Raw genomic sequence first — 23,751 nt, 5'->3', positions numbered from 1 at the left:
CAGTTTAACCCTTCTCAAGATGCAAGTTACTCTAACCAATGCCTATACATAGATAAAAGTTCAAGTTCAGAAGCAGTAGGACTTAAAGTTCAGAAGCGTAAAAGATATATTAATTGCAGGCTCAACGTTAGCATTTCAAGTTAGTTGCTGGCAGTCAGTAACTGAGGCACAGTATGAAGAGTACTGTTCCATGCAAAGCGGATGGGGTATGCAAGTACTCAACTAAATTCAGTCAGTACGTGATAACGTATCCAAACAGACAGGTTAGTGAGTTGGTTGCATGCAGCAAGCATAGGACTCTGGCAAGTCACAGTGGGAGCTGGCTAACAAATTCATGCAGTCTCCAACTTTAAAGCAGGTAGGTGTGAAACATGCAGGCACTCAGGTGATTGCAGATGAGTAGGTCAGAGGACCGATAACATACAGGCAGCAGCAGGGTTCAATGAGAATGCAATTAAAGATCAGTTTTCAGTCAAAGCCGTAAAAATGTAAGCACAGCTGGCAGTTGCAGGCTATATTAGTAGCTGAGGCTCTGAATAGCTAGAGTGTGTTCTCAATACAGTTCAGCGTCACATGAAAAGTGCAGATAGATTGCAGGCAAGGTATAATAAAGATGGCTGATACAAGCTGTGGAGTGCCTAAAATACACAAGGGGTCCGCTCTTTCCTGTCACCCCGTTCACTAAGGCAGTTTAAAGTTTCTTTTGCTACCTGGCGCCTGCCTTTCCTGAGGTAAATTATATCCAAAAAGGGCTGTGCTGGTCATTAACTGGACTCCCCTGTTGAAAGATACACTATTTAATACTGTCCAGTACTCTTAATAGCTGTGTCTGTCAAGTAAAAGGAAGAGCCTCTCTCCCTCTCTCTCACCTGATCCCTATTCAGCTGTATATGCGGAGCTGGGTGACTCTGGGTTTCTAACTGATGGCATTAGCTGGAGTGTCTGTGCATCAGAGGTAGGTACCTGCTATCAGTGGCCTCACCCACTCCCCTCTATCACCTGAGACCTTTCCCGGCAGCTTCTCTCAGTACTGGGCAGGCTGGTGTCACTGCAGCGGCTGGCGGCTCTCACAGCGGTCTCCTGAGCGGCAGCTCCGCTCTCCACAGCGTGTCTCCTCATAGCAGTCTCCTCAGCGGCAGCTCCACTCTCCACATCGTGTCTCCTCTCACACACTGGTGCAAACCCCGCCTCCTCTTTTTCCCGCTCTTCCACAAAACTCCATCAGCCTTCTCACTCCCTCCTCCATTATAAGTAAGTCCAAGGGTCCTAGTGCCCGTCTGCTCACTGGTCCTGCTGGTGTCTCCCAGGCAACAGCAGAAGGGAGTGTTAACCCCTTCACTATTAACAGGATGAGTAGTAATAGAAGCTCAGCAAGGTGAAAATTAGGGGACCTTACTCATGTCTTATCCAGTCCGACAGTTGCCTGCAATGCATACCCTTTGTAGTACAAATTAAGGGGGTCCAGTTCAGAGTGTCACACCTGTCGACCTTTTAGGGTCGACCTAGTCACTGTCGACCATTACCAGGGCGACTTAGACAGCCATACCCGAATAGAATATAGAGGTAAAATCAGAACACTAGAAAGAAAGCCAAACAACTACTAAACACAGTATGGATGTATAATAAAAGGTATATACCAGTGGTTCACAAACTGTGCACGATGGCACCCTGGGGTGCCTCGGATCACTTGCAGGAGTGCCTTGGACTGGTGGTCCAGGACCAATTCAAATCCTTTATAATTAATGTAATAGGCAAAACCAGTGCTGGTGGCTGCCAATCATAAACTATGTGGACAACAGAAGCAAATTTTGCATGTCATCACATAACTGAACCTAAGGATGACATATAAACACAATTTGCCTCATTTAATATTTCTTTCTAAATTTCTCAATAAGAAACCTTTGGCCCAGGGGTGCGGTGAAAAAAAATATGACTCTCTAGGGCACCGTGATTCAAAAAAGTTTGGGAACCACTGGTCTATACAATACATTTCTTTTACTTGGTGCACTTTATCATAAAGCATATTTTACTGTATTGATTAAACTTCACTCAATGCACTGTTTACTAAGCCTGCACATTCAATGGCCATACCATTAATCGATTTAAAAGTAGGGTGGGGGAAATGAAGCTGAATGGGAAAACACCTGAGTATTAGGATCTTGTCAAAGTGATTCATCATCTGACTTTTACCACAATAGTCACAGAAAATGTGTCAAGGTTTTCATAGAAATCTAACGCTGCGAATGCGGTCTCTTTTATGTGGTTTGTTTGTAGACAGACCTTTACAATACTACTTTATTTTTTAAACAAACAGATACATCCTGTTTTGCTTACCTTTAAGGACATTCACATCTCTGTATAATGGTTTGTACAGAGACGCACTGGGGAAAATTAACTATGTTGGGATAAGCTTATTTTATACAGGCAAGAACACTTTCTAGGATTGTCCTAAGAAAATGGACAATGGGGCACCAATTAGTTAGCGGCCCCTAGACAAAATCTATACAATGGCTACCCTAACACTACTTACCTTCAGTATCAGAGAAGCCTCGATATTGGCGTGAAGGCTTACCATATATTTGCAAATATATGTAATTAAGATTTCTGAATTATCTACTACAGTACCATGTAGTTTTTTTTAAATCTTATTGCTAATGCCCCTTGGTGTGCTGGGTAAAGTCTGTTTTCTGTATCTTTCTAGTTCAGAATAACCCCTCCCTTTCAGCACCTGAGGGGTACTATTAATTTGATTGAGCAGCTTTCATTTTTTACTTCAGTTTAGAGAGGTATACTGTAGATGGGAACTGCTTTTGGAGAGGATGCTGGTTCCTGTATTGCCATTTTGAGGACCTAGGGGTGACTCCTGGTAAGCTCGCTCTCAGTTTTTAGATATATTTTTGTATATGCTTTTATCATGTAGCCTTACAGTAGAAAATTATATGGCCTAGAGTGTCTGATGTTTAAATATATGACTCAAGATAAATATTAGATGTTCAGAAAAAGCAGCACAGTTTCTAGGATCTGTAGTCCCTAAGGGGAATGTTGAAGAAAAAAAAGCAATTTAATTTATAAATTACTACCAGCATTTAATTCATTTGATCTTATACTGTATAGAAATGGGTTTCTGAACCCAATATTTTGGTAACAAATTCTTCGTCACCCTGCTTATGTTATAAAATGGCACAAATGATCTACTGTAGTCTGTCACCCACAGCTACCAATCAGATAGAAATCTAACCTGCATCGGACTGGTCAAAGTGACAATCTTTACTACTGTAAAAGTAACAGTGCTTTTTACACAAGCAACCATAACCCTTATCATTGACATCTTTTAAAAATATATTTTATACCCATTTTTCAAATCTTCTTCTTATACGTAACCGGACAATAAATATATACATACACAATAACAAATGCCTAGCCACTCCATTGATTAGAAGTCCTTAATGAGAACCAGACTGTCTGTTACTTCCCCCCGTTACTATTATGTGGTGCCACGGATGTAACTAGGGGGGTTATTCAGATTTGATCACTGCTTTGCGTTTTTGCACAGCAGGCGATCAGATCCGATCCGCGCATGCATATGCACCGCAATGCGCAGGCGTGATGGGCGGCTGCAAAATGGATCGCTGGTCATCGACGGGTTTGTGCGAAGGATCCATTCGCAAGGAGATTGACAGAAAGAGGGCGTTTGTGGGTAGCAAGTGACTGTTTTCAGAGAGTGTCTGGAAAAACCAGGCGTGTCCAAGCGTTTGAAGGGAGGGTGTCTTATGTCAAATCCGGCCACTCCGAACAGGCTGATGTGATCGCAGCGGTCGAGTAAGTCCTGGGCTGCGCAGAGACTGCATAAAATCAGTTTGTGCAGCTCTGCTACACATGCGTTCGCACACTTGCATAGCAAAAATACACTCCCCCTGTAGGCGGGGACTATCTGAATGCAGGGCTGCAAAAATCGCTTGCTAGCGATCAGATATGAATTACCCCTTAAGTGTGCAGTCCCCTTAGCAAAATTTGTAAAAGTCCCACAATGCTTTTAGAAAGAAGGAAAGATGTCCTTACCTGGCATCTTCAGTTATATAGCTATTATAGCGTCATACACGGTCTTGTCTCCGTTCACCCACGCTACTTCTGATTGGCAAACATCAGTCTTTGTGAGGGGGAAAAGGCACAGTTGGGGATGCGCTGGTTGCACAGTAAGAGATGGATAGGGTGGCTCAGACACACACATGGGGAGGGTGAGCAGAAGCAAGGATACATGGTTGGTGGCTCAGTGGCAAACATAGAGAAGGAGGTTGGTTTAGGGGAAAACATGGGAAGGTTTGTTCAGAAGAGCACATGGGCAGTGGAGTCAATGGTACACATTGGGCGGGATGCATCAAGTATAGCATTTTTGCATGCGATGCATCCCGATCCCACCACTCATCATAAGCACAGCAGCATTTAGTAATGTTGTATGCTTAAAAAATCTCAAAGGACAGCTCTCCTGATAAGAGTTGTCCTATGCGATAACAAGGATTCCCGGGCTTATGACACCGTAGTCCTTCTGTGCATGGTTTGGATGACGTGCGCACCAAAGGGGGCACTGGGAGGCATCTGATTGGCTCTCCCACAGTGCACATTGTGAAAAGAAGCCTATAGGCTTCTATTAAGCCATAGGTTCTCAAACTCTGTCCTCAAGATGCCACACAGTGCATGTTTTACAGGTCTCCTCACAGAATCACAAGTAAAATAATGAGTATCACCTGTGGATCTTTTAAAATGTGTCAAAGAGTAATGACTACACCTGTGCTCCTGCTAGGTGACCTGGAAAATGAGAACTGTGTGGGGTCCTGAGGACCGAGTTTGAGAACCACTGTATTAGGCAATGCCATCTACAGATGGCATTACTTACTGGGTCCAAGCTCTGGAATGTATCGCATGCTAGAGCTTGGTACATATGAGAAATGCAACCAAACCTCTGAAGATGGCATTTTTGGATGTTTGACCGCATTTTTACTTTTGATTCATGGAGAGGTGGGTTTAGAGGCTCACTTGAGGAGCGGTGTCAGCAGCACACATGTGGAGGTTGGTGCAGTTTCACACATGGATAGCAATTCTTCAGCACATATGGGTAGGTGGGTCAGAGGCATAGTTTGGTGGTGGTGGTGGGCAGGTCAGAGGCACACATGGGAAGGTTCGGTGTGCCTCTATTACTGTGCAAGCAGGGGGAGTAGGAGAATAAAGGAAGACAGTATGGGCTAAGGACACGTGTGAATAGAATAAGTCCAGCAGTAGAGGTGGAAAGTTATGCCTCCTATGAGAGGGGGGCCAGGGGAAAATAACTTCCATGCCCCCATATGGTATATATAAAATGGTTCTGTAGGCTCTACTAAACACTGTGACAGTATCAATGTGTTAGTCAGGGGGTCTGCAGCGCTGATAGTCCCAGCAGCAAATTGCTTCTTAGTCACAGGCAGACATCTGCCTGTGACTAAGGGGGAGATTTCTCAAAGCTTGAAGAGAGATAAAGTGGAGAAGTTGCTTATTGCTACTAATCAGTTTCTAATTGCTATTTTACAGACTGCTAGAAAAAGGACATGCGCTTATTGGTTGCTACTGAACAACTTGTCCACTTTATCTGTCTCCAAGTTTTGTAAATCTCCTTCATTGACGTATGTGATTATCTGTAGTCCTGATCACTCCTCCCATATCTCAAACTCCTCAGTCCTCCAGTCCACACATGGACGGTGTTGCACTGTTGATAGTACTGCGTTTGGTGCCCCCCAAGCCATGGCATCCTAAGCTGCAGCCTGGGCCTGGTGACTCTGATCCATCTGCCATCTAGGCCTCCACTTTGTACTTATGAACCTAAAAGCCCAAGTTTGGTTTCACTGCAAATATGAAACCTCAGATGAACAGAACTGGATTCTCCAAAGAGGATGGACCAACATCACTGGGCTTCAATCCTCAAATGTTGATGCGGGGATCACTATTTATTGCCAGCTGTGATGACTGTTTCACACAATGCACCCTGACTATAATACACTGCTTTGTAGAGTTCTAGACAGACCATCTGTAGATGAAATTGTCTGCTTGAAACTTGTGCAGCTGGTTGATCTTCAACTGCTTGCATACATTGCCTTGCATGGTTATCGTTATCCTGGAGTATGTGCTTCCATCCATTGTTGTGGTTGCTGATGATGTTTTTCCTTCATTGTCCTATGCTGTCATCACTTTACACACCGTCGCTCACAGAACATTAGCAGGTTGAGATGCTTTAGGGCCTAATTCAGCACACATCTCTCCGTCCGCTCAGCACAGCGCGATGTGTGCTGAGTGTGTGTGTGTGTGTGTGTGTGGGGGGGGGGGGGGCGCGGGGGATGCTTGGACTTTAAGAACGGATCTCTCCGTGTGTACCACCCTTTGGATTTGGGTGGGTTATTTTGTTTCTGTGCAGGGTAAACACTGTCTGCTTTATTTTTACACTGCAATTTAGATTTCAGTTTGAACACACCCCACCCAAATCTAACACTCTCTGCACATGTTATACCCCCCCCCCCTCCCCCGTGCAGCGCACATGGTTTTGCCCATTTGCTAACAAATTTGCTGCTGTGATCACATCTGAATTATGCCCATAGGAGGGTCATTCTGAGTTGATCGCACGCTGCAACTTTTTGCAGCCTGTGCGATCAGATAGACGCCGCCTATGGGGGAGTGTATTTTAGCTTAGCAAGTGTGCGAAAGCATGTGCAGGGGAGCTGGGCAAAAAAAAATTGTGTAGTTTCTGAGTAGTTCTCAACTTACTCAGCCACTGTGATCACTTCAGCCTGTCAGGTCCCGGAATTGACGTCAGCGACCCGTCCTGCAAACGCCTGAACACGCCTACGTTTTCCTCACAACTCCCAGAAAATGGTCAGTTGCCACCCAGGAACGCCTTCCTGATGTCAATCTTCTTGTGTTTGCCACTTCGAACACTTTTCTTGTTGATCTCGTCGCTCCCTGGTGACGCCCATCACCAGGCAACAACGCACCTGTGCATTGGCGCCCGCACGCATGCGCAGTTCAGACCCGTTCGCATGGCTGCGAAAAAAAGTCCCCATAGTTACTTAGAAATGCTCCCACCCTCCGCACCCAATCACCATTGCACTAAACACTCCTCTTGTAGTCATACAAGCCATATTTATGGGCACCCAGGACAGTCCAGCAATGTTATATAGGCTCCTGCCAGGCCTATGTAGAAGCCCTGGCTTTCAGTATGCTTGGTATCCCCCAATTACACAGATGTTTCTATTTGTTTGTCCACTGCCTGTACACACTATTTAACCAGCTGGAGTAAGTATAGTATAAGTGAAAGTAATATTTTTTATAAACTCCTTTAAATGATACCTGTAGAAACAGCTGAGTTCTGGTGTCATCACTTCAGATTTCATTACGAAAACTTGTTTAGTATAAGGGGGTCAATTTACTAAGGTGGGAGTTATTTAGAACTGGTGCTGGTGCTCATCGCAACCAATCATATTCTACTTAACATTTATCTAGCTGCTTCTAGAAGATAATAGATATAATCTGATTAGTTGCAGGGGGCAGCATCACCAGTTGTAAAAAAACTTCCACCTTAGTAAATTTGCCCCTAAGTCTTAACCTTATTAGGCATATTGAAAGTCACCTTGGAGATATGTGACCTGCCAACTCCTTTTCATGACAACAGAAATTGTTTTAATATTTAGGTGATAGTTTCCCTAAAGAAATAATAGAATTGTCTTTGTTTTAAAGAAGAATAGCCTTATTTTCTCTATCGTCCTAAGTGGATGCTGGGGTTCCTGAAAGGACCATGGGGAATAGCGGCTCCGCAGGAGACAGGGCACAAAAAAGTAAAGCTTTACTAGGTCAGGTGGTGTGCACTGGCTCCTCCCCCTATGACCCTCCTCCAGACTCCAGTTAGATTTTGTGCCCGAACGAGAAGGGTGCAATCTAGGTGGCTCTCCTAAAGAGCTGCTTAGAGAAAGTTTAGTTTAGGTTTTTTTCTTTACAGTGAGTCCTGCTGGCAACAGGATCACTGCAACGTGGGACTTAGGGGGAAAGTAGTAAACTCACCTGCATGCAGAGTGGATTTGCTGCTTGGCTACTGGACACCATTAGCTCCAGAGGGATCGAACACAGGCCCAGCCGTGGAGTCCGGTCCCGGAGCCGCGCCGCCGACCCCCTTGCAGATGCTGAAGCGTGAAGAGGTCCGGAAACCGGCGGCTGAAGACTCCTCAGTCTTCATAAGGTAGCGCACAGCACTGCAGCTGTGCGCCATTTTCCTCTCAGCACACTTCACTGGGCAGTCACTGAGGGTGCAGAGCGCTGGGGGGGGGCGCTCTGAGAGGCAAATATAAACCTTATACAAGGCTAAAAATACCTCACATATAGCCCATAGGGGCTATATGGAGATATTTAACCCCTGCCTGACTGGAAAAATAGCGGGAGAAGAACCCGCCGAAAAAGGGGCGGGGCCTATCTCCTCAGCACACGGCGCCATTTTCTGTCACAGCTCCGCTGGTCAGAACGGCTCCCAGGTCTCTCCCCTGCACTGCACTACAGAAACAGGGTAAAACAGAGAGGGGGGGCACATTAATGGCTATATATATATATATTAAAGCAGCTATAAGGGAGCACTTAATATAAGGATATCCCTTGTATATATAGCGCTTTGTGGTGTGTGCTGGCAGACTCTCCCTCTGTCTCCCCAAAAGGGCTAGTGGGTCCTGTCTTCATTAGAGCATTCCCTGTGAGTTTGCGGTGTGTGTCGGTACGTGGTGTCGACATGTATGAGGACGATATTGGTGTGGAGGCGGAGCAATTGCCAAATATGCAGATGTCACCCCCCAGGGGGTCGACACCAGAATGGATGCCTTTATTTGTGGAATTACGTGATGGTTTATCTTCCCTTAAACAGTCAGTTGAGGACATGAGGCGGCCGGACAATCAATTAATGCCTGTCCAGGCGCCTCAAACACCGTCAGGGGCTGTAAAACGCCCTTTGCCTCAGTCGGTCGACACAGACCCAGACACGGGCACTGATTCCAGTGACGACGGTAGAAATTCAAACGTATTTTCCAGTAGGGCCACACGTTATATGATTTTGGCAATGAAGGAGACGTTACATTTAGCTGATACTACAGATACCGTAAAACAGGGTATTATGTATGGTGTGAAAAAACTACAAACAGTTTTTCCTGAATCAGAAGAATTAAATGACGTGTGTGATGAAGCGTGGGTTGCTCCTGATAAAAAGTTGATAATTTCAAAAAAGTTATTGGCATTATACCCTTTCCCGCCAGAGGTTAGGGCGCGCTGGGAAACACCCCCTAAGGTGGACAAGGCGCTCACACGCTTATCCAAACAAGTGGCGTTACCCTCTCCTGAGACGGCCGCACTTAAGGATCCATCAGATAGAAAGATGGAAGTTATTCAAAAGAATATATACACACATGCAGGTGTTATACTACGACCAGCTATAGCAACTGCCTGGATGTGCAGTGCTGGAGTAGTTTGGTCAGAATCCCTGATTGAAAATATTGATACCCTAGATAGGGACAATGTTTTACTGTCGTTAGAACAAATAAAGGATGCATTTATCTATATGCGTGATGCACAGAGGGATATTTGCACACTGGCATCTCGGGTGAGTGCTATGTCCATTTCAGCCAGAAGAGCCTTATGGACACGACAGTGGACAGGCGATGCGGATTCAAAACGTCACATGGAGGTTTTGCCGTATAAAGGGGAGGAGTTATTTGGAGTTGGTCTATCAGACTTGGTGGCCACGGCTACTGCCGGGAAATCCACTTTTTTACCTCAAGTCACTCCCCAACAGAGAAAGGCACCGACCTTTCAACCGCAGCCTTTTCGCTCCTACAAAAATAAGAGAGCAAAGGGCTTGTCGTACCTGCCACGAGGCAGAGGAAGAGGGAAGAGACACCAACAGGCAGCTCCTTCCCAGGAACAGAAGCCCTCCCCGGCTCCTGCAAAAACCTCAGCATGACGCTGGGGCCTCTCAAGCGGACTCGGGGACAGTGGGGGGCCGTCTCAAAAATTACAGCGCGCAGTGGGCTCACTCGCAGGTAGACCCCTGGATCCTGCAGATAATATCTCAGGGGTACAGGTTGGAATTAGAGACGGATCCTCCTCATCGTTTCCTGAAGTCTGCCTTACCAACCGTCTCTTCCGAAAGGGAGAGGGTGTTGGAAGCCATTCACAAGCTGTACGCTCAGCAGGTGATAGTCAAAGTACCCCTATTACAACAAGGAAAGGGGTATTATTCCACTCTATTTGTGGTACCGAAGCCGGATGGCTCGGTAAGGCCTATTCTAAATCTGAAGTCCTTGAACCTCTACATAAAAAAGTTCAAGTTCAAGATGGAGTCACTCAGAGCAGTGATAGCGAACCTGGAAGAAGGGGACTTTATGGTATCCTTGGACATCAAGGATGCGTATCTACACGTTCCGATTTACCCCGCACACCAGGGGTACCTCAGGTTCATTGTTCAAAACTGTCACTATCAGTTTCAGACGCTGCCGTTCGGATTGTCCACGGCGCCTCGGGTCTTTACCAAGGTAATGGCCGAGATGATGATTCTTCTTCGAAGAAAAGGCGTATTAGTTATCCCATACTTGGACGATCTCCTAATAAGGGCAAGGTCCAGAGAACAGCTGGAGACAGCTTTAGCACTATCTCAAGAGGTGCTAAGACAACACGGGTGGATTCTGAATATTCCAAAATCCCATTTAATCCCGACAACTCGTCTGCTGTTCCTAGGAATGATTCTGGACACGGTTCAGAAAAAGGTTTTCCTTCCAGAGGAAAAAGCCAAGGAGTTATCCGATCTGGTCAGGAACCTCCTAAAACCAGGAAAAGTGTCAGTACATCAATGCACAAGAGTCCTGGGAAAAATGGTGGCTTCTTACGAAGCAATTCCATTCGGCAGATTCCATGCAAGAATATTCCAAAGGGATCTGTTGGACAAATGGTCAGGGTCGCATCTGCAGATGCACCTGCGAATAACCCTGTCACCAAAGACAAGGGTGTCACTTCTGTGGTGGTTGCAGAAGGCTCACCTATTAGAAGGCCGCAGATTCGGCATTCAGGATTGGATCCTGGTGACCACGGACGCCAGCCTGAGAGGCTGGGGAGCAGTCACACAAGGAAGAAACTTCCAGGGAGTATGGACGAGTCTGGAAAAGTCTCTTCACATAAACATTCTGGAACTAAGAGCAATCTACAATGCTCTAAGCCAGGCGGAACTTCTCCTGCAAGGAAAGCCGGTGTTGATTCAGTCGGACAACATCACGGCGGTCGCCCATGTAAACAGGCAGGGCGGCACAAGAAGCAGGAGTGCAATAGCAGAAGCTGCCAAGATTCTTCGCTGGGCGGAGAATCACGTGATAGCACTGTCAGCAGTGTTCATCCCGGGCGTGGACAACTGGGAAGCAGACTTCCTCAGCAGACACGATCTTCATCCGGGAGAGTGGGGTCTACATCCAGAAGTCTTCAACATGTTAATAGACCGTTGGGAAAGACCAATTGTAGACATGATGGCGTCTCGCCTCAACAAGAAACTGGACAAATATTGCGCCAGGTCAAGAGATCCACAGGCAATAGCTGTGGACGCACTGGTAACTCCTTGGGTGTACCAGTCAGTGTATGTGTTTCCTCCTCTGCCGCTCATACCAAAGGTATTGAAGATCATACGGCAAAGAAGAGTAAGAACAATACTAGTGGTTCCGGATTGGCCGAGAAGGACTTGGTATCCGGAACTTCAAGAGATGCTCACGGACGAACCGTGGCCTCTACCTCTGAGAAGGGACCTGCTACAGCAGGGTCCCTGTCTTTTTCAAGACTTACCGCGGCTGCGTTTGACGGCATGGCGGTTGAACGCCAGATCCTAAAAGGGAAAGGCATTCCAGAAGAAGTCATTCCTACCTTGATTAAGGCACGGAAGGAAGTCACCGTGAAACATTATCACCGCATTTGGCGAAAATATGTAGCGTGGTGCGAGGATCGGAGGGTTCCGACGGAGGAATTCCAACTGGGTCGTTTCCTACATTTCCTGCAATCAGGATTATCTATGGGTCTCAAATTGGGATCCATTAAGGTTCAAATTTCGGCCCTGTCAATATTCTTCCAAAAAGAATTGGCCTCTGTCCCTGAGGTCCAGACTTTTGTCAAGGGAGTACTGCATATACAGCCTCCTGTGGTGCCTCCGGTGGCACCGTGGGATCTAAATGTAGTTTTAGATTTCCTCAAATCCCATTGGTTTGAACCATTGAAAAAGGTGGATTTGAAATATCTCACATTGAAAGTGACTATGTTACTAGCCCTGGCCTCTGCCAGGAGAGTATCTGAATTGGCGGCTTTATCTTATAAAAGTCCTTATCTAATCTTCCATTCGGATAGGGCAGAACTGCGGACTCGTCCGCATTTTCTCCCTAAAGTGGTATCATCATTTCATCTGAACCAACCTATTGTGGTGCCTGCGGCCACTAGCGACTTGGAGGACTCCAAGTTGTTGGACGTTGTCAGAGCCTTAAAAATATACATTGCAAGGACGGCTGGAGTCAGAAAATCTGACTCGCTGTTTATATTGTATGCACCCAACAAGTTGGGCGCACCTGCTTCTAAGCAGTCGATTGCTCGTTGGATTTGTAACACAATTCAACTTGCACATTCTGTGGCAGGCCTGCCACAGCCTAAAACTGTAAAAGCCCACTCCACAAGGAAGGTGGGCTCATCTTGGGCGGCTGCCCGAGGGGTCTCGGCATTACAACTCTGCCGAGCAGCTACGTGGTCGGGGGAGAACACGTTTGTAAATTTTACAAATTTGATACCCTGGCAAAGGAGGACCTGGAGTTCTCTCATTCGGTGCTGCAGAGTCATCCGCACTCTCCCGCCCGTTTGGGAGCTTTGGTATAATCCCCATGGTCCTTTCAGGAACCCCAGCATCCACTTAGGACGATAGAGAAAATAAGAATTTACTTACCGATAATTCTATTTCTCGGAGTCCGTAGTGGATGCTGGGCGCCCATCCCAAGTGCGGATTATCTGCAATACTTGTACATAGTTATTGTTAACTAATTCGGGTTATTGTTAAGGAGCCATCTTTAAGAGGCCCTTTCTGTTGTCATACTGTTAACTGGGTTTAGATCACAAGTTGTACGGTGTGATTGGTGTGGCTGGTATGAGTCTTACCCGGGATTCAAAATGCCTCCCTTATTGTGTGTGCTCGTCCGGGCACAGTACCTAACTGGAGTCTGGAGGAGGGTCATAGGGGGAGGAGCCAGTGCACACCACCTGACCTAGTAAAGCTTTACTTTTTTGTGCCCTGTCTCCTGCGGAGCCGCTATTCCCCATGGTCCTTTCAGGAACCCCAGCATCCACTACGGACTCCGAGAAATAGAATTATCGGTAAGTAAATTCTTATTTTGTATAACTGCTGCAGTTACATTAAGTCTTCTCTGCATTCCAAGCAAACGCGTTGGAAGTAATTTCAGTGTTTTGATTTCATCATCTCAACATTTCCTTCCTATATTAAGCATCAATGATTTTGTCTTGTTAGATTTCTGAAGAATTGTAAGCATTCGTCTTTCTGAGGCCATTCAATATTATTGTAACACACCTGCTTTTATTGTGTCATTATATATGCTATGTTTGCAGATACAAGGAAACCAGGAGAGTAGTGATTGATTTGTGTCAAAATGTAACATCATTATCTCTCACTGTTCGGAGACAAACCCCTTTCAAGGCTTTTTTTTTTTTCTTGTTCTATTTTGTGATGTTTCCTTACCACGTTTCTCTGGAAACACACTTCCTATTATTTTACAGCAGCCTGTGAGATCTACGGGATCCAGTCTTTAGGTCGACTGCACTTAGGTCGACACTCATTAGGTCAACCACTATTGGTCGACAGTCTATAGGTCGACATGGTCACTCGGTCGACATGGACAGGGTCGGATGGAAAAAGGTTGACATTAGTTTTTCATATCTTTTCATTTTTTAAAACTTTTTCATACTTTACTATCCACGTGGACTACGATTGGGTATAGTAGCCTGTGCCAAGCGCAGTGAGTCACCTTGCCCAAAGCATGGCGAACGAAGTGAGCCATGCAAGGGGATACGGTGCACTAATTGGGGTCCCGGTCACTTTACGAAGAAAACAGCGCCAAAATAAATGTAAAAAACTCAAGTTGACCCTTTTCCATGTCGACCTTGTTCACGTCAACCTAATGATTGTGCCGACCTATTTCAGGTGTCGACCTACTCACTGTTGACCAATAGTGGTCGATCTAATGACTGTCGACCTAGTTACTGTCAACCCTATCATCAACACCCGAGATCTACAGTACTTCTTAGGTGATTGTGATATGTAAGAAAATAAAACAGAAGTGGAACCACATAATACACTGAACTGAGGATTTGGCTATGAAAACCCCTGCAGATCACTGACGTGATAGGAGATCTTATTCTCTATAGCTGTTTGGGGGGTTCCATCTTCACTAAGAATGAAACGTAAATCCCCAAGCTATCTAGCTTAGGACCCCATTATACAATATTTGGTGTTAGAATTGAGGGACAGTTTCTTTTAGGATGTTTTGTTTATTATTATGCAGTGGAACAATGTTTATATTTAAAAACAAAAACAAAGGAATTTGACCCATTTAGTAACTTTTTGTACTACTTTCTACGGAAAAATAAACTTATATTAAAAATATTTCTAACCTATCTACTTTTGGTCTGAACCTTTTGGCTTTCAAGAGGGTATGCAAGCACTTTTGCTAATATAATAATATACATTCTTTGTATGTTATTATTGATTCTTTTAACTGTAGTTGTGTTCTAAGCCCCCAGTTCTCATTTTCTAATATAGCGTTTAGGTGTAAAATTTGCATCGAGCCATAGCAACCAATTAGATGTTTGCTTTGCTTGTCTAACATCAACTATACAGATAAAGCTAATTGCTGATTGGTTGCTGAGGTTCAGTGGAATTTTGCACATAAATGGGATTTTAGTAAATGAGTCCTTTCATTACACTAATTACAAGCTGCTTTAAAATAGACTGCAGAGGAGCAATATATAAAGCAAATAAAGATTAGGTCATGTAAAATGATTCTTGCCTGAACTGTTTCTTAGCTAGTCTTTAACTACTATCAGAGAAGTATAGCGGAAGTGAGGACAATCAGAGTAGTATAGCGGAAGAGAGGACAGTCAGAGTAGTATAGCGTAAGAGAGGACAATCAGAGTAGTATAGCAGAAGAGAGGACAGTCAGAGTAGATAGCGGAAGAGAGGACAGTCAGAGTAGTATAGCGGAAGAGAGGACAGTCAGAGTAGTATAACGGAAAAGAGGACAGCCAGAGTAGTATAGCAGAAGAGAGGACAGTCAGAGTAGTAGAACGGAAGAGAGGACAGCCAGAGTAGTATAGAGGACAGTCAGAATAGTATAGCGGAAGAGAGGACAGTCAGAGTAGTATAGCGGAAGAGAGTACAGTCAAAGTAGTATACAGGAAGAGAGGACAGCCAGAGTAGTATAGCGGAATAGAGGACAGCCAGAGTAGTATAGCGGAATAGAGGACAGTCAGAATAGTATAGTGGAAGAGAGGACAGTCAGAGTAGACAGTGGAAGAGAGGACAGTCAGAGTAGATAGCGGAAGAGAGGACAATCAGAGTAGATAGCGGAAGAGAGGACAGTCAGAGTAGTATAGTGAAAGAGAGGACAGTCAGAGTAGTATAGCGGAAGAGAGGACAGTCAGAGTAGTATAGCGGAAGAGAGGGCAGTCAGAGTAGTATAACGGAAGAGAGGACAGCCAGAGTAGTATAGCGGAATAGAGGACAGTCAGAATAGTATAGCGGAAGAGAGGACAGTCAGAGTAGTATAACGGAAGAGAGGACAGCCATAGTAGTATAGCGGAAGAGAGGACAGTCAGAGTAGTATAACGGTAGAGAGGACAGCCAGAGTAGTATAGAGGACAGTCAGAATAGTATAGCGGAAGAGAGGACAGTCAGAGTAGTATAGCGGAAGAGAGGACAGTCAGAGTAGTATAACGGAAGAGAGGACAGCCAGAGTAGTATAGGGGAAGAGAGGACAGTCAGAGTAGTATAGCGGACAGTCAGAATAGTATAGCGGAAGAGAGGACAGTCAGAGTAGTATAGCGGAAGAGAGGACAGTCAGAGTAGTATAGTGGAAGAGAGGACAGCCAGAGTAGTATAGCGGAAGAGAGGACAGCCAGAGTAGTATAGCGGAAGAGAGGACAGTCAGAGTAGTATAACGGAAAAGAGGACAGCCAGAGTAGTATAGCAGAAGAGAGGACAGTCAGAGTAGTAGAACGGAAGAGAGGACAGCCAGAGTAGTATAACGGTAGAGAGGACAGCCAGAGTAGTATAGAGGACAGTCAGAATAGTATAGCGGCAGAGAGGACAGTCAGAGTAGTATAGCGGAAGAGAGGACAGTCAGAGTAGTATAGCGGAAGAGAGGACAGTCAGAGTAGTATAGCGGAAGAGAGGACAGTCAGAGTAGATAGCGGAAGAGAGGACAATCAGAGTAGGTTAGTGGCAGAGAGGACAGTCAGAGTAGTATAGCGGAAGAGAGGACAGTCATAATAGTATAGGGAAATAGAGGACAGTCAGAGTAGTATAGCAGAAGAGAGGACAGTCAGAGTAGATATCGGAAGAGAGGGCAGTCAGAGTAGTATAGCGGAATAGAGGACAGTCAGAGTAGATAGCGGAAGAGAAGACAGTCAGAGTAGATAGCGGAATAGAGGACAGTCAGAGTAGATAGCGGATGAGAGGACAGTCAGAGTAGATAGCGGAAGAGAGGACAATCAGAGTAGGTTAGTGGCAGAGAGGAAAGTCAGAGTAGTATAGCGGAAGAGAGGACAGTCATAATAGTATAGGAAAATAGATGACAGTCAGAGAAGTATAGCAGAAGAGAGGACAGTCAGAGTAGATAGCGGAAGAGAGGACAATCAGAGTAGTATAGCGGAAGAGAGGACAATCAGAGTAGTATAGCGGAAGAGAGGACAATCAGAGTAGTATAGCGGAAGAGAGGATAGTTAAAGTAATATAGCAGAAGAGAGGACAGTCAGAGTAGATAGCAGAAGAGAGGACAATCGGAGTAGTATAGCAGAAGAGAGGACAGTCAGAGTAGTATAGCGGAAGAGAGGACAGTCAGAGTAGTATAACGGAAGAGTGGACAGCCAGAGTAGTATAGCGGAATAGAGGACAATCAGAGTAGTATAGCGGAAGAGAGGACAGTCAGAGTAGTATAGTGTAAGAGAGGAAAGTCAGAGTAGTATAGCGGAATAGAGGACAATCAGAGTAGTATAGCGGAAGAGAAGACAGTCAGAGTAGACAGTGGAAGAGAGGACAGTCAGAGTAGATAGCGGAAGAGTGGACAATAAGAGTAGATAGCGGAAGAGAGGACAGTCAGAGAAGTATAGTGTAAGAGAGGAAAGTCAGAGTAGTATAGCGGAAGAGAGGACAGTCAGAGTAGTATAGCGGAAGAGAGGGCAGTCAGAGTAGTATAGCGGAATAGAGGACAGTCAGAGTAGATAGCGGAAGAGAAGACAGTCAGGGTAGATAGCGGAAGAGAGGACAGTAAGAGTAGATAGCGGAAGAGAGTACAGTAAGAGTAGTATAGCGGAAGAGAGGGCAGTCAGAGTAGTAAAGCGGAAGAGAGGACAGTCAGAGTAGTATAGCGGAAGAGAGGACAGTCAGAGTAGTATAACGGAAAAGAGGACAGCCAGAGTAGTATAGCGGAAGAGAGGAAAGTCAGAGTAGTAGAACGGAAGAGAGGACAGCCAGAGTAGTATAGAGGACAGTCAGAATAGTATAGCGGAAGAGAGGACAGTCAGAGTAGTACAGAGGACAGTCAGAATAGTATAGCGGAAGAGAGGACAGTCAGAGTAGTATAGCGGAAGAGAGGACAGTCAGAGTAGTATAACGGTAGAGAGGACAGCCAGAGTAGTATAGAGGACAGTCAGAATAGTATAGCGGCAGAGAGGACAGTCAGAGTAGTATAGCGGAAGAGAGTACAGTCAAAGTAGTATACAGGAAGAGAGGACAGCCAGAGTAGTATAGCGGAATAGAGGACAGCCAGAGTAGTATAGCGGAATAGAGGACAGTCAGAATAGTCTAGTGGAAGAGAGGACAGTCAGAGTAGACAGTGGAAGAGAGGACAGTCAGAGTAGATAGCGGAAGAGAGGACAATCAGAGTAGATAGCGGAAGAGAGGACAGTCAGAGTAGTATAGTGAAAGAGAGGACAGTCAGAGTAGTATAACGGAAGAGAGGACAGCCAGAGTAGTATAGCGGAATAGAGGACAGTCAGAATAGTATAGCGGAAGAGAGGACAGTCAGAGTAGTATAACGGAAGAGAGGACAGCCATAGTAGTATAGCGGAAGAGAGGACAGTCAGAGTAGTATAACGGTAGAGAGGACAGCCAGAGTAGTATAGAGGACAGTCAGAATAGTATAGCGGAAGAGAGGACAGTCAGAGTAGTATAGCGGAAGAGAGGACAGTCAGAGTAGTATAACGGAAGAGAGGACAGCCAGAGTAGTATAGGGGAAGAGAGGACAGTCAGAGTAGTATAGAGGACAGTCAGAGTAGTATAGCGGAAGAGAGGACAGTCAGAGTAGTATAGCGGAAGAGAGGACAGTCAGAGTAGTATAGTGGAAGAGAGGACAGCCAGAGTAGTATAGCGGAAGAGAGGACAGTCAGAGTAGTATAGCGGAAGAGAGGACAGTCAGAGTAGTATAGCGGAAGAGAGGACAGTCAGAGTAGATAGCGGAAGAGAGGACAATCATAGTAGGTTAGTGGCAGAGAGGACAGTCAGAGTAGTATAGCGGAAGAGAGGACAGTCATAATAGTATATGGAAATAGAGGACAGTCAGAGTAGTATAGCAGAAGAGAGGACAGTCAGAGTAGATAGCGGAAGAGAGGGCAGTCAGAGTAGTATAGCGGAATAGAGGACAGTCAGAGTAGATAGCGGAAGAGAAGACAGTCAGAGTAGATAGCGGAATAGAGGACAGTCAGAGTAGATAGCGGATGAGAGGACAGTCAGAGTAGATAGCGGAAGAGAGGACAATCAGAGTAGGTTAGTGGCAGAGAGGAAAGTCAGAGTAGTATAGCGGAAGAGAGGATAGTCATAATAGTATAGGAAAATAGAGGACAGTCAGAGAAGTATAGCAGAAGAGAGGACAGTCAGAGTAGATAGCGGAAGAGAGGACAATCAGAGTAGTATAGCGGAAGAGAGGACAATCAGAGTAGTATAGCGGAAGAGAGGACAGTTAGAGTAATATAGCAGAAGAGAGGACAGTCAGAGTAGATAGTGGAAGAGAGGACAATCGGAGTAGTATAGCGGAAGAGAGGACAGTCAGAGTAGTACAGCGGAAGAGAGGACAGTCAGAGTAGTATAGCGGAAGAGAGGACAGTCAGAGTAGTATAACGGAAGAGTGGACAGCCAGAGTAGTATAGCAGAATAGAGGACAATCAGAGTAGTATAGCGGAAGAGAGGACAGTCAGAGTAGTATAGCGGAAGAGAGGACCATCAGAGTAGTATAGCGGAAGAGAGGACAATCAGAGTAGTATAGCGGAATAGAAGACAGTCAGAGTAGTATAGCGGAAGAGAGGACAGTCAGAGTAGACAGTGGAAGAGAGGACAGTCAGAGTAGATAGCGGAAGAGAGGACAATAAGAGTAGATAGCGGAAGAGAGGACAGTCAGAGTAGTATAGTGTAAGAGAGGAAAGTCAGAGTAGTATAGCGGAATAGAGGACAATCAGAGTAGTATAGCGGAAGAGAAGACAGTCAGAGTAGTATAGCGGAAGAGAGGACAGTCAGAGTAGACAGTGGAAGAGAGGACAGTCAGAGTAGATAGCGGAAGAGTGGACAATAAGAGTAGATAGCGGAAGAGAGGACAGTCAGAGTAGTATAGTGTAAGAGAGGAAAGTCAGAGTAGTATAACGGAAGAGAGGACAGTCAGAGTAGTATAGTGTAAGAGAGGAAAGTCAGAGTAGTATAGCGGAATAGAGGACAATCAGAGTAGTATAGCGGAAGAGAGGACAGTCAGAGTAGTATAGCGGAAGAGAGGACAATCAGAGTAGTATAGCGGAAGAGAGGACAATCAGAGTAGTATAGCGGAAGAGAAGACAGTCAGAGTAGTATAGCGGAAGAGAGGACAATAAGAGTAGATAGCGGAAGAGAGGACAGTCAGAGTAGTATAGTGTAAGAGAGGAAAGTCAGAGTAGTATAGCGGAATAGAGGACAATCAGAGTAGTATAGCGGAAGAGAAGACAGTCAGAGTAGTATAGCGGAAGAGAGGACAGTCAGAGTAGACAGTGGAAGAGAGGACAGTCAGAGTAGATAGCGGAAGAGAGGACAATAAGAGTAGATAGCGGAAGAGAGGACAGTCAGAGTAGTATAGTGTAAGAGAGGAAAGTCAGAGTAGTATAGCGGAAGAGAGGACAGTCAGAGTAGTATAGCGGAAGAGAGGGCAGTCAGAGTAGTATAGCGGAATAGAGGACAGTCAGAGTAGATAGCGGAAGAGAAGACAGTCAGGGTAGATAGCGGAAGAGAGGACAGTAAGAGTAGATAGCGGAAGAGAGTACAGTCAGAGTAGTATAGCGGAAGAGAGGGCAGTCAGAGTAGTATAGCGGAAGAGAGGACAGTCAGAGTAGTATAGCGGAAGAGAAGACAGTCAGAGTAGTATAGCGGAAGAGAGGACAGTAAGAGTAGATAGCGGAAGAGAGTACAGTCAGAGTAGTATAGCGGAAGAGAGGACAGCCAGAGTAGTATAGCGGAAGAGATGACAGTCAGAGTAGTATAGCGGAAGAGAGGACAGTCAGAGTAGTATAGCGGAAGAGATGACAGTCAGAGTAGTATAGCGGAAGAGAGGACAGCCAGAGTAGTATAGCGGAAGAGATGACAGTCAGAGTAGTATAGCGGAAGAGAGGGCAGTCAGAGTAGTATAGCGGAATAGAGGACAGTCAGAGTAGATAGCGGAAGAGAAGACAGTCAGGGTAGATAGCGGAAGAGAGGACAGTAGGAGTAGATAGCGGAAGAGAGTACAGTCAGAGTAGTATAGCGGAAGAGAGGGCAGTCAGAGTAGTATAGCGGAAGAGAGGACAGTCAGAGTAGTATAGCGGAAGAGAAGACAGTCAGAGTAGTATAGCGGAAGAGAGGACAGTAAGAGTAGATAGCGGAAGAGAGTACAGTCAGAGTAGTATAGCGGAAGAGAGTACAGTCAGAGTAGTATAGCGGAAGAGATGACAGTCAGAGTAGTATAGCGGAAGAGAGGACAGTCAGAGTAGTATAGCGGAACAGATGACAGTCAGAGTCCTCTTCTTCAAAGAGCTAAAAAGTAAAATTTCTGTAAACAGTGAATCCATATCTGGGTTGAAGCTATCTGCTTTCTCCTGCAGGAAATTTGAGGTCTAGCCCCATTAATCTGACTGGTCATCACCAACAGTAGGTATTCCTTACAAACTGTTTCTTAAGAGAAATTTTTCTCTTTAACTGTTTCATCTGTTTACATCCATGTAATTTACATATTAGGTAAGTTTTCCTTTATGCCCCTTTATGGGAACACTGCCATGAGAATGACAATGTTTTCAACCAAATTCTCAGAGATAGATTTGCTAAAAGACATTCTTTGTATGATCAATATTTTTAGCAATATTTTTGTGAGTTTTTTTAATCTGCATGATTAATTGATGTGTTATCCAAAAAACTGACGAGTGCTGTTATTAATTGTGTTATAGTCACAAAAACAATATGAGTATTAATACAAATGCCTATACCACAACTTTAATATTAAAAAAACAGTATTAAAGGAATAATATCTCAAGTAAAAACCACAGGAAAATTGTCGTTTACAAAGCACCACATTCCAGTACAATCACATTTAAAACTCTTTGTATGGTAAATATAATTAAGTGCAGTTTGAAAAACCGCCAGAAATATGACGTAGCTATGGTGGCATGATTACTAAAACCGCATGTGGCTTGAGCTACAGGATACATTTATCCTCAATATGCCATAAGATGCCTGGCAGGACTGAGGTGCAAGGTCCTGCGTAAATCTGCTAGCGTCAGGCATCTTTCTTTTTTTTTTTTTGCCAAAAATGCAGTTTAATTGCAACGCAACGAGACTAGGATGCACCAGGAGACTGTGTTCATTTGATATGCGACACTTGCATACTATATCTGTGTACAACTGAGTCTGCATACGAAGCACAGTGGAACTTGGCATGGAAAAAAGACATAGCGGTACAAATAAGATGCATTTTTGGTAAAAAAGACGCCTGGCACTAGCAGAGTCTCAAAGGACCTGGCTGCCAAGGGGGGCTGTTTGGCACAACTGCAGCAATGATACATCCATTCACAACGTAAGAAAAGTCACAATACACTTACTAATTAACAGGGCAATCATTATTTATTAAGTGGGCAAGATAAATTAATAATTATCATATGGGGCAAAATTATTTGAAAAATATAGTAGGAGGGTCAAATTAGTGCATAATTATAATATGAGGACAATACAATTTATAAATAATATTTAAGGGGATAATGTTATTTAACAATTATCTTATGGAGCAATGTATTCTGGATTGTGATTGGGAGCAATATAAATGTATTAACAATGTGGGCCAACTCTTACTTTTTTATGGGCAGCATGGTGGCGCTTGCTTTGCTGCCACACAGCACTGAGGTTGTGAGTTTGAGTCCAACCAGAGACATACTGCATTGTATCTACAGTATATGGTGTTTGCTAATTCTTCCATGTTTAGGTGTCTTTACTCTGCGTGCTCTAGTATCTTCCCACAATCCAAAAACTTACTGGTAGTAGAATGTATTAAAAAAAATATATATATATTAAAGTACTTAGATTAAATGAACATGAAGTAGGTATGATATAATATAACAATTACTAGTTCATATATAACATTGTGATAACAATGAACAAATAGTTAGCTATCATGAATCAAATAAAGTGACATATAGTTCAGAATATCTCATATTGGTAAAGGCAGCATAAATCAGAGTCGTTAATATGTAACAAATGACAGAGTGATAGTTCCAGATTTGATTTTTAAATATGACTCCCTTTAAGGAATACTGTCAGGTGGTAATACTTATATATGAATTCTCATATGTTGGAATAACAATAATTTCATTACTAGAAATGTTTCTGATCTCCCAGATCAGCAATAACTAGGTATTAGTACCTGAAATTGAGATGTGCATTACAAGCCTTGAGGCTAAATCCAGAACACCTTGTGTACCTATAGGGTCAATTCCTCACGTATGTCAGAGAAAGACTTGGAGTCATGAGGCAATTCCATGGGCAAAGTAACAAAGGTTGATTTAGGGCTCATGGCACTCCTAGGCACAACAGTAATTGCCTCCCCCCTCTACATGGGCAGTCTGGGCATCTCCTATCCATATTATACTTCACTCAAGATGGCATATGTAGTTACTGGTAGATTTCAAACTGATAGTACTAAAACAAGCATTCAAGTGCTGTCCATCAACACATGCTTAGTGGGAAATTCACCACTGCAAAGAATCCCCCTAGCCCTCCCAGCAGAACCTTATCACAACACTTCCACAAATTCCTAACTCTATTCCCCCTCCCTTCCACAGCCTAACCCTAGGCCAACTGGCGGAACCTAATCCTAACACTTTTCCCTAACGCCTTAACCTAACCCCCCCGCCTTCTCACAGCCTAACCATAGCCACCCA

At 44.6% G+C, this 23,751-nt stretch overlaps 1 long non-coding RNA gene across 1 annotated transcript in view; it reads left to right on the top strand.

Moving 5' to 3' along the window:
- The first annotated feature begins 299 nt into the window (after positions 1-299).
- The window catches only part of LOC134943732 (uncharacterized), a 77,962-nt gene continuing 54,510 nt past the window's right edge, over positions 300-23,751 (top strand). The window contains exons 1-2 of the long non-coding RNA XR_010181711.1: positions 300-358; positions 2,778-2,866. This is a non-coding gene — a long non-coding RNA (uncharacterized LOC134943732). The remainder of the gene's footprint in view (positions 359-2,777; positions 2,867-23,751) is intronic.

The sequence above is a fragment of the Pseudophryne corroboree genome, chromosome 7, assembly GCF_028390025.1.
Source record: "Pseudophryne corroboree isolate aPseCor3 chromosome 7, aPseCor3.hap2, whole genome shotgun sequence".
NCBI lineage: Eukaryota > Metazoa > Chordata > Amphibia > Anura > Myobatrachidae > Pseudophryne > Pseudophryne corroboree.
This window is presented reverse-complemented; position numbering and strand designations above follow the sequence as displayed.